Source organism: Silene latifolia, chromosome 10 (assembly GCF_048544455.1).
Source record: "Silene latifolia isolate original U9 population chromosome 10, ASM4854445v1, whole genome shotgun sequence".
Lineage (NCBI taxonomy): Eukaryota > Viridiplantae > Streptophyta > Magnoliopsida > Caryophyllales > Caryophyllaceae > Silene > Silene latifolia.
The window spans coordinates 50,180,519-50,191,768 of NC_133535.1; positions in this window are offsets into that span (position 1 = coordinate 50,180,519).

Consider the following 11,250-nt stretch of genomic DNA (forward strand, 5'->3'; position numbering starts at 1 on the left):
TTAAAGGACGAAATTCCTCAGCATCAGCAGCGATCTCAGTCGATCGACCACTGTCCTCAGTCGATCGACTGAGATGTACAGTTCCAGAAGCTCCTGTAACCCGTGCTTTAGTCGATCGACTAGGTATATCAGTCGATCGACTGCAATACCTGGCAGACGCCTTTTTCTTTGATTTGTTCGTTAAAGCTTTCTCTTGACTTGTTTCCGGCTCATCTTTTTCAACAGTGTCCTCGACCATGGCAGGACCATCCAGAGTGGACCCACTCCTCAAAGTGATGGCATTTAAGGTCTCCTTTTGGTCGGTTTGAGTCGGCAAGTGTCCGGGAGCTCGAGTGTTGCTTTTGCTAGCCAATTGAGCAATTTGGCTCTCTAGTAGCTTCATCCCGGCCTCTCTTGCTTGAGACTCCTTTAGCAACAGGTTCTTAAGCTCGGAAAATTCAGAATTCTGCGATTGTTGCTGTTGCGGCACATAGGGAGGTTTCTGATATTGTTGTTGCTTTTGATGAGGGGGTATATAAGGTTGTTGCTGCGGCGGAGCTTGAGTTGGGTTAAGGACATATTGGCTCCTCCAACTCAAGTTCGGATGGGTATTCGGCTCATAGTAGGTGTTGGTCTGCCTATAGTGTTGAAAGGCAGCACAAGATTCAAAGGGACTAGGGCAGTTTTTCGAGACATGGCCCTCACCTCCACACCTTTCACAGACGAAAAGACCGTCTGACACAGCATTGACTTGGTACATCCCACCTTTAGAAGCTCCTCCTAGCTCATACTTGTCAAATCTCGCAGTAAGAGCCTCAAGCGCAGCGACAGAGGAGGATTCAGCAGCTCTCCTCTGGTTCCCTCTAGAATTTCCATACTCGGCCTTGTGGGTAGCTAGATCGTCAATGATCTTCCACCCCTTGGTTGCTCCCAAATTTTCAGCGAATCTTCCATTGGCTGCAGCATCCAAAATGGCCCTCTGATCGTCGTACAACCCATTGTAGAAATGATTGCACAAACTCCACTTTTCGAACCCATGGTGCGGTATGGTTCGCACCAACTTCTTGAATCGGACCCATGCTTCGTGGAAATTCTCATCTGGCCCTTGTTTAAAGCCCGTGATTTGAGCTCTAATAGCGATCGTCCTTGAAGCAGAAAAGTACTTCTTGTAGAACGCCAATGCCAATGAATTCCAATCGGTAATCCCATGAACGGCTCGGTCCAGATCTCTATACCACTCCCTTGCAGCGTCACGAAGGGAGAAGATGAACATGGTCTCCTTGATCTGGTCTTGGGTCACGCCAGCTGGTGGGGGAATGGAGCAGCAGTAATCAATAAAGGTCTCCATGTGTTTAGCTGCATCTTCATTTGCAGCTCCCCCAAACTGGTTTCTCTCAACCATGTTGATGTAAGAAGGCTTTGGTTTGAACTTCCTGGCATCTCCTGGTAGTTCGAACCCCTTGTATAAGTTTTCAGCTGTCGGCTCAGAATGACTAACTATACTCGCTTCCTCGGCCATGACTGGAATTTCAGGAGAAGTAACTGTCTCGGCTGAAGAAGTGGAAACGGTTGAAGACTGTGGGTCTTCTTCGAACAAATTGTGCTCGTAATAGCTTGACAGAGTACTCAGCTCTTCCTCTGTCGGTAGTACTCTTTGTGTTCGTCTCAACTCGCGCAAAGATTTCTCTATCTCAGGGTCAAATGGCACTAGTTCACCACCCTGTGACCTGCGCATAAGAGGAAACTACAAAAAGAATATAAGAAAAGTTTAAGGAACGGATGTCCCTTAAACTAAGAAAGACTAAAAATAAAAACAACTAAAATTAGGACTATTGCCTCCCCGGCAACGGCGCCAAAATTTGATACCCGTCGTTGTGAGTACCAAAGATAAAATTTATAATCTCCTATTAAGACTAACCTAGGCTAGTGGTAACAGGGTCGAACCACAAGGAGGCAGATGTAAATTTTAGTTGATTTATGTTCAGTCTGAGGTAACTATTGTGGGGGGTGAATTGAATTGGTCTACGACTAAAAGTGAATAAAGATAATAAACTAAATAAACGATTTAAACAGACAAAAGAAGGGTACTAGGATGGTCGGTTCATTATAGCTTCGGCGGCAGCAAACTAAGTCGGTCTGAGTCAACACAGGTGAGGCGGGAAATAAAGAGGTCGTCTCGGTCCACTCTTAACAAATAGCATCTTTCGATCTCGCTATAGGTCCCTAATATCACTAATACTAACTTTCGTTCTGAAAAGTGACTAATGGTCTAAACTATACCTATCTTTCGATCTTAGCACAGTTTAGTCGATTTAATTGATGGTCAAACAACTTTCCCTATCTTTCGATCTAATGGGTCAGTCATAAATTAGGTATCTAACTGGTCGCATGCATTCGATTCGTTAAATACAACATTAAAACAATTAAAACGAATATGAAACCCTACGAGGTCAGTCGATCGACCTACAATGTCAGTCGATCGACCAACACGCGAAACAGTCCGTGTATAATCTATTACCGCCTATGCCATAAATCCCCTACATCCTAGCACTATAGAATTAGCTACTCATGCTAAGGGTAAAAACAACAATAAAACTAATAACGATTACTGAATTCATACTTAAAGTAGATAACAAATAGCGGTAATACGATAATTGGCTTTTGGGATACTAACTAGCAAATCTATACTAATGATGAAAATAGAACAATAAACTGAAATTAGGGCAGAAAGAATACCGAGATTTCAGAGGAAAGATTAAGAACAAGATCAGAATTCCAATGCTAAAACGATGTTCCAAACCCTAATTACTCGAATGAACAAAACTGAAAGTTACTGTATGAAACTTAGATAAAAACTTCAATCTTAAACTGAATGTTTTATGTTACGTTATATAGCAAATATGTAACAATTATTATCAAAACCTAAAACTTAATGGGCTTCAAGATTCACGGTCTTTCAATTCACGTCTGGAATAGCAATCTGGTCGATCGACGATAGATCGGTCGATCGATCGCTCCTCAATGAACAAAGAGCTTCGAACCGAACATTGGTCGATCGACTGAGGGTGATGGTCGATCGACTACTTGAGCTGGTACTTGACTTCTTAAAACTCGTGGACTTGTCTTTTGGGCCTTGAATTGCGCACCAAACTCGTTCCTTAAGTGATTCCTTTACGTCATTTGCAATGCAGATTACTCGGGGACGGATTTGGCTTGATTTTCCGTTGAATTCTTCACATTTCTGCAATAATGTACAAAATACGGAAGTAGACGGAAATAGGGAGAAATGCAGCATAAACTACACGAATGAGCTCTGAAAATGAGTGTAAAATGGGATGTAAAACATCATATAAAAGACACGCATCAGTACTAGTGTGTTGCTGGGAGGTTTTCAGAGACCGGCTCAGGGGAGCTATTCTCAGGGTCCGGCACAGAGTTATGCGAGCAACAGACTAGCTGGGTCATGGAACAACAGGGGAAGTCAGCGCAACAACGGTGGAGGCAACCGCAATGGCGGTAACTCTTATCAGAAACCTGCTACGAACACCAACAACAACCAGGAGTCGGGTGCTAAACCGGCTACTTCAGCTAGTACTGTCCAGGGAGGTGGGCAGAAGACCAGCGGCAAGCTGTTCATGATGGAGATGAAAGCAGCTGAAGACGACGCTCATGTTATCACTGGTACTTTTCTTGTTAATGGTGTTCATACCTTTGTTTTGTTTGATTCGGGGGCGTCACAGTCGTTCGTATCTTCGAGTCATGTTAAACAGTTGGGTCTGAGGGAATATGAGTCTGTAAGTGAGAAAGTTTTTATACCCTCGGGTGAATCTGTATCATGTGGGAGGTTGTATAGGGATGTATCTATCATAGTTGGGCAAGTTGATCTACCTGTGGACTTGCTAGAGTTTCCCTTAGACGGTTTTGAGATGATAGTCGGGATGGATTGGTTAGGAAAGTACAAAGCTAAGATAGACTGTCATCAAAAGAAAGTGTCTCTGAGAGGTCCTAAGGGCATTAGTGTGTCTTATCGTGGGTTTGTTGTCAAACCCAAAGTTAAGTTGATTGCAGCTGTGAGCCTGTGACCTTGAAGTCCTATCTGAGGAAGGGGTGCCCGATGATCTTGTGCCATTTGAGAGATGACACGATGGAGAGTCCGACAGTTGATCATATACCATTTGTGGGGGAGTTTTCATATGTCTTCCCAGAGGAGATTTCGGGGTTGCCACCGAAGAGGGAGATAGATTTCAGTGTTGAGCTGAAACCGGGAACGGGGCCAATCTCTAAGGCACCGTACCAGATGGGTCCTAAGGAGTTGGAGGAGCTCAGGAAGCAGCTAGATGATCTGATAGAGAGGGGATACATTAGACCTAGTGTATCTTCGTGGGGAGCACCAGTTCTTTTTGTGAAGAAGAAAGATGGGAGCCTGAGGTTGTGCATAGATTACAGAGAGTTGAACAGAGTAACAGTGAAGAACAAGTATCCTTTGCCAAGGATAGATGACCTGTTTGATCAGTTGAGTGGTGCATCAGTCTTTTCCAAGATTGATTTGAGGTCGGGGTACCATCAGGTGAAGATTAGAGAGGAGGACATATCAAAGACAGCTTTCACGTCTAGGTATGGCCATTATGAGTATGTGGTGATGTCGTTTGGGTTATCTAATGCACCTGCTGTGTTTATGGATTTGATGAACAGAGTTTTCAGTCAGTTTTTGGATAAGTTTGTAGTGGAATTCATTGATGACATCTTAGTCTATTCCAAGACTAAGGAAGAACATGAGGAGCATCTGAGGATTGTGTTGCAGGCCTTGAGGGAGAATGAGTTGTATGCAAAGTTGTCCAAGTGTGAGTTCTGGTTGGAGAAAGTTGCTTTTATGGGGCATGTGATTTCTAAGGATGGGGTAGTTGTGGATCCGACAAAGATTGAGGCAGTTACCAAGTGGGAAGCACCAAAGAATGTAGCTGAGATCAGGAGTTTCTTGGGTTTAGCAGGATGTTACAGACGGTTCGTGAAAGATTTCTCCAAGATTGTTAGACCTATGACAGCTTTGATGAGGAAAGAGAACAGGTTTCGTTGGGATGAAAGTTGTGAGACGGCGTTCCAGACATTAAAGGAGCGTTTGACCACGGCTTCAATCTTAGCATTGCCTGAAGGGAGTGAGAACTTTGAGGTTTATACAAATGCCTCAAAGAACGGATTGGGATGTGTGTTGATGCAGAACGGTAAAGTGATTGCCTATGCTTCTAGGCAATTGAAGCTTTATGAGGAGAATTATCCTACACACGATCTGGAGTTGGGTGCGGTTGTATTTGCTCTCAAGATTTGGAGACATAACCTTTATGGGGCGACCTTTAAGGTATTTTCTGATCACAAGAGTCTCAAGTACATTTTCACTCAAAAGGAGTTGAACATGAGACAGAGGAGGTGGATGGAGTTGAATGGCGATTATGACATGTATATTATCTACCATGAAGGTAAAGCCAATGTAGTTGCAGATGCTTTGAGCAGGAAGAGTGTACATTCTTTGTGCACAGCTATATCCTTGAAGAGATTGAGAGATGAGGTTGGGAAGTTTGGGATACATATGATCCAGAAAGGGGATACCATGGGAGATTTGACAGTGCAGCCTGATCTATATGATGATATTTGAAGTAAACAGGTGTTAGATCCCAAGATGGTGGAGTGGAGAGCAGGAGTAGAGAAAGGGACAACGTCTAGATTCTCTATTCATACAGACGGTAGTTTGAGGTTTGATGGGAGGTGGTGTGTCCCTAATGATGAGGAGCTGAAAACGACAATCATGACAGAGGCACATTGTACACCATATTCGGTACATCCAGGTGGTGACAAGCTGTACAAGGATTTAAAGAAGACTTTCTGGTGGCCTGGGATGAAGAAAGAAACAGCTGAGTTTGTGGCCCGTTGTTTGACATGTTAGAGAGTTAAAGGGGAACAGCGACGACCACAAGGTAAGATTCAGTCTTTAGAGGTACCTGAGTGGAAGTGGGAATCTATTTCCATGGATTTTATCGTGGGTTTGCCCAAGAGCCAGCAGGGTAACAACATGATATGGGTTATAGTGGATCGACTGATCAAGTTAGCTCATTTTGTGCCAATGAAAGATACATGGACTAAGGCACAATTAGCTATGGCTTATTGGAAGAATGTGCTAAGGTTACATGGGGGTGCCTAAAGACATAGTATCTGACAGAGATGCGAGGTTTATCTCAAGGTTTTGGAAAGAGTTGCAGGAGTCTTTGGGAATGATATTGAAGATGAGTGCAGCTTTTCATCCTGCAACAAATGGTCAGACAGAGAGAACAATCAAGACTCTTGAGGATATGTTACGAGCTTGTGTGATGGATTTTGGTGGTAGTTGGGAACAGAGGTTAGATTTGATTGAGTTTTCCTACAACAACAGCTATCACACTAGTATTGGCATGGCGCCATTTGAGGCTTTATATGGGAGGAGATGTAGGAGTCCGATTTGTTGGGACGACAGTGCTGAGGCAGTGGTTTTGGAACCAGATATGGTACATGAGATGGTTGAGCAGATTAAGATGATCAGGGAAAGGATGAGAGCAGCTCAGGATAGGCAAAAGAGTTATGTAGATCTACATCGCTGGGATATAGAGTTTCAGGTTGGGGACAAGGTTCTTCTGAAAGTGTCTCCTATGCGTGGGGTCATGAGATTTGGGAAGAAATGCAAGTTGAATCAGAAGTTCATAGGACCATATGAGATCTTAGACCGGGTTGGAGAGGTTGCTTACTGTCTTCTTTGGATAGGGTGCATAATGTGTTTCATGTATCTCAGCTGCGGAAATATGTGAGTGATCCGTCACATGTGTTAGAGGCAGAGAACATAGAGTTAGATGAGTCCTTGTCATACCTTGAGGTGCCTAAGCAGATTCTTGACCGGAAGGTTAGGAAAACTAGAAATGGTGAGACAGTCTTGCTTAAGATTCTTTGGTCTAATCATGAGGTTGAGGAAGCTACATGGGAGGCACAGGAATCCATGAGAGAGCGCTATCCGTTTCTTTTTGATCAGGTATGTATGGTTACGGGGACGTAACCTTGTTTCTTTTGGGGGGGTAGGAGATGATCGCGAAGAGTTTTTGCATCTTGTTATGTTGTTTTTGGTATAGTTAGTAGTGAGTTGTGTCGGGTTGAGTTTGGGTTGGTAGCATGTGTCGGAGTTTTGTGTTGAGTTATGTTTTGGTTGTAGTGTCGGAAGTGTGGTAGTATGTTTTTATTTTGTTGTGGTTTGAATTTTGGGGACGAAGATCTTTTTAAGGAGGGAAGACTGTAATACTACGATTTTATGAGCCTCTGGGTACTCTATCGAGTGAGCCTAAGGGTGTTTTGATTTTAGAAACAGTATTCTGCCTGTAGGGTACTCGATCGAGTAGCCTGGGTACTCGATCGAGTAAGTGGCACTCGATCGAGTACGTTAGTTACTCGATCGAGTAGGTCGGTTAACGGGTATTATTTTGACGGGTTTTGTTAATAACACGGATTAGTATATAATTCATACCGTCATCTTTATTAAACACTTTTACAAACCTAATAATCTTAAAAAGGAGATTAAGACTACGTTATTCGCATCATCAGTGTTATTGGCAAATCCCGGAGCTAGAGAAGTCGGATTTCATCATTCTTTGTGTCCTTGTGATCCTTGCGTCGAGGGTAAGATCTACGTACCAATTTTATAGCATTTAATGAACTTTGTTTAAACCCTAATTTGGGGATTGGGGGTTTTTGATGGTTAATTGTGATTGTTAGTAATTATATGATTATGTGTTAGGAGGAGGATTCGTAGAGGAGAGGTTTTGATACAGCTGTTGAGACCGTCTGCTTGTGTTGCATTCCAGGTAGGGTTTTCCCTACTCAGTATTAGTCACATAATGTGGTTGTTGTTGATTGTGATTGTTGTAAAGTATCATATTCGTATTGTGACGGTTGTTGGATTTGGTTGTTGTTGATTGTTGTGATTGTATCTGTCTGTGTTCTTCGAGGTGCGTCCCTGGCTGAGTGGAGTCACTTGCGGGAGTGGCTCCACGCCCATGATTCGCCTTCTGTGGAACCCGCCACAGAAGGGATGTGCACATTAATGGATTTGGGTTTATCGCTCGACGGAGATGAGCGGGGCTTCGGTGGGAACGGCTTAGTTGGTGATGGAGTTCGGGATGTTGTGTGTGACGATTGAGCTGTGTTGTTTTCTGTCTTATTGTGATTATATAATTGTGAGATTAGTACTGACCCCGTCTTTGTTTTGAAAAACTGTGGTGATTCATTCGGGGATAGTGAGCAGTTGTTGAGCAGGTATGATTAGAGGCATATGGGCTAGCTGGGATGTGTCACCACGAGCTTATTAGAGTCTTCCGCTGTAGTACTTGAGTAGTTTTAGACTTTTGGTTTTGAGGACATGTATTACACATTTTATCAGTTTTGTTTTGGATTGTAATCGCTTTAAACTTATTACTATTTAAATATTGTTTCGTTTTATTCTTTTGATTATCATTGCCTCGGAAAAACGAGATGGTGACATCTTTATACCTGAGTGGTCCTGGTAAGGCACTTGGATTATGGGGGTGTCACATCCATACCTTAAGTGGTCCTGGTAAGGCACTTGGAGTATGGGGGTGTTACAAAGGCACTTAGAGTAAGGGGGTGTTACAGTACTAGTGTCGTTGTCGGTATGTCTGGGCTTGTCCCGGTACCGTGGTGGTGATTGTTTGATAGCATGTCATTCATATCATAGTCATGTTGCATATTCACACACTCATGTTGTGTCACACTTTATTTATTGAAACTGGTGTTTGTGTGTATGTGTAACTGCCACCTATTTCCGGGGTGGCCTGTGTCGATCCATATGATATTTTCGATCATATGGGAAGAAGGTTAAGTACAGGTTATCTTGATAGCACGTGGGAGACGGGACGAGCCTTAATGACATCCGAGTCGAGTATAGTTGGCTAGAAGAGTATAGTTGTCATGAGTTGTACTTTCTTTTATTTATTCATTCATGGTTATGTAATTAACTAAACTTGTTATTTATAATAAATGTTTCTTGATTGTATATCCGATTTACCGCCTCGGGAAACCGAGATGGTAACATCTCCCAATTATCTTGGCCGGGTAAGAAGAGAGTGTTACACTTATCATGAGTAGCTAATCACTTTATCTAGGGTAAAGAGGATCTAGGTTGATTAGAAGAGGATTATGATTTAATTGTTAGTAATATTGCAAGAATTACCGTTTGATTATTGTTCTTCTTCTAATTAATTGATTGAGGCCTAAATTGATAATTAGTCTAGTGAATTAAGACTTTCTCCTACCGGGTTGGAATTAATATAGGCTGCGATAAACAGGTAGATATAGTTTAATTATAGCGATTGCATGTTAAACTAATCTAAAGGGCATAATTTAATCGACCGATCATGTGACCTTAGCTAATTTGATTGACCTTACAATTGATTAAAATACACCCCTGAATAATTAACCTAGTGAACCCGCTCCCTAGACCTTTTACTATTATTGTTTACATCCTTTACTTTATTACAATTAGTCCTTAAAAATCAACCAAACCAATCTCCAAGAAATTGTTACTTTAAGACACTTTAAATATTAACAAGCTGAATATTACCGCCTCCCTGTGGATTCGATACCTGTCTTGCCACTAGCTATTAGTTAGTAGTATTATAGAATTATTTTGATTTAGGTGATACGACTTTAGCCTTATCATTGGGAAAGTTGATTGGATGAAAGAAGGATAAGAGGATGAATCCAAGAGCAAGATAGCAAAATTGCCAAGGCTTTTTTTGTGAGAGAGAGTTTTGAGTGAATTAAAATGAAGATATGTCGAAAAAAAAATAAGAAGGTAGTGTGTTTATAGCTTTCCGGAATTTTAAGCGCTGAACCGGCAAAGATAGGGGTACTCGGTCGAGTACCAGACCTACTTGGTCGAGTAGCCTATACTCAGTCGAGTATACATGTTTACTCGGTCGAGTACTCAGAATTTGCAGAATACTACAGCTACTGCCTTTTGAGCATCGGCCGAGTGTTCACGTGCTTGGTCGAGTAAGGCGTACTCGGTCGAGTACCCTAAATCAGTAACATAATTCGTTTAACAGTAACGTCATCGTCCCTGCAACACGAAAAACATTGTTCAGAGTCTAAACTTATTCAGAACTCGTCACATTTAGGTCCTATTTCTATCACACCCTATGTAACTTAACAATTATACACACCTACTTCAACTTAATCGCACAAAATACATCGTGTCTCCATATAATCTTTTCACAAAACTTATCATGTTACGCACACACATACGATTCAAGCTTGATTAAATTATCAACAATGTCATATGCATCCAAGTATTCACTCAATTACTCAATGAAACAATATCACATGTCATTCACACATAATATAATAACATTTATATACTATACCGTTGACGTCACCCGTTCCTTCTTTCGTCATACCCAACATACATAGGACTCAAAGCTAACCCCGCAAGCTCATTCATGTGTACCATCACATACCATCTCTTGAATCATAACCGTTTCAACCTTATCAAAATACAATATGAAACCCAAGATGACCACACACACACACACACACACACACACACACACACACACACACACACACACACACACACACACACACACACACACACACACACACACACACACACACACACACATAATTCCACACATTTACCCCACGCGGAGTTGCTGGCTTAAGCAGGTTGGGTCCGGGATTTTGAGATGAGGGCGCCTTCTCACCCAAAACCTACATAAGAGGGCTCCCGACACACATGCACCGGGTTCATTTTAATTTGACACTCTACATTCATTTGGTTAATTGATTCAGGTTCCAAAATCGTCCCTCTAATACCACTTTGTAACACCCCTACTTACCAAAGAGCCTTAACAAGACCTTCCCTAATAAGTAAGGGCGCTACCATCTCGGTTGCCCGAGGTAAGTATATCAAATAGACCATAAAAGAACAAATAACAATCTCTTTACAACTTACAGTGGAAAAGAACAAGAACTAAACTCTGACAACATAAGAAAATACAACTCGTGAAACTACTATCGACCCAAGCCAACTCTATGTCATGCGACCTCTCCAACCCAGCAGCTATAACGAGACAGCAACCATAGCAACCTGAAAAGTCTCACTGCTCAGCATTTGCCGGCAATATCAAATGGATCACCGCAGACAAATACAAAGAGGATAAACACACAAACACACCACACAAGTCA